The 759-nt window shown below is 43.9% G+C and overlaps 1 non-coding gene across 1 annotated transcript; it reads right to left on the bottom strand.

Annotated features, from left to right (window-relative positions):
- Window positions 1-386: 386 nt before the first annotated feature.
- On the bottom strand, window positions 387-505 carry LOC145398855 (5S ribosomal RNA). Its single transcript, XR_013897190.1, has one exon. It is a non-coding gene; the product is annotated as a 5S ribosomal RNA (ribosomal RNA).
- Between the last annotated feature and the right edge of the window lie 254 nt (window positions 506-759).

Below are 759 nucleotides of genomic sequence, written 5' to 3'. Positions count from 1 at the left end.
TGTGCGTAGTCTGTGAACCAAGTGTAATCGGCCTGCGAAAGCCAACTGGGTGCAAGTGTACTTTATTGTATGCAACGCGTCACTGGTTCAGTCACAGCATCCCTTATGTCTGCCAAAGCAGTACTGTGCATGGCCAGAAGAATGCTACCAAAGTTTATTACCCCGGTGGGGTGTGAACCCTCATTCTCCTATGTACGAAAACTCATACTCTACCACTGCACCACAGAGGCTCCATATATATATATATATATATATATATATTTTTTTTTTTTTTTCATTCATTGCCAGACGCCATGTATCCCAAACGGGGTGACCAACGGCTTAGAGTTAATTGTTTTACAGGGAGGGGCACTAATGCTGCACCAACCCCACTTGACAAATAGGGATGCCAACAGCATCTGGTGTTCCCAGGCGGTCACCCATCCAAGTACTAACCAGACCCAACGTTGCTTAACTTCGCTGATCGGACGGGAAGCGGTGTACTCAACGTGGTATGGCCGTTATATATATATATATATATATATAAAGAGAGAGAGAGAGAGAGATATATATACTGTATATATATATATATATGAAGAGAGAAACCTGTACTGTACACAGGAAAAATCATCTGGTAAATTACCAATATGCTGGGAATCGAACCAGGGACTTCCAGGTGATAACCAGGCAGCATACCACTACACCACGACCAGGTAAAGTTAATTCACGTTGTCACAATCTTGTAACCAACGTCCCTCCGCCCCCACTGTGGGCATCAAG

The sequence above is a fragment of the Coenobita brevimanus genome, chromosome 46, assembly GCF_032717465.1.
Source record: "Coenobita brevimanus isolate Jiangsu-jjx chromosome 46, ASM3271746v2, whole genome shotgun sequence".
Taxonomy (NCBI): Eukaryota; Metazoa; Arthropoda; class Malacostraca; order Decapoda; family Coenobitidae; genus Coenobita; species Coenobita brevimanus.
Note: the sequence above shows the minus strand (reverse complement) of the source record. Positions and strands in the feature narration are given on the sequence as shown.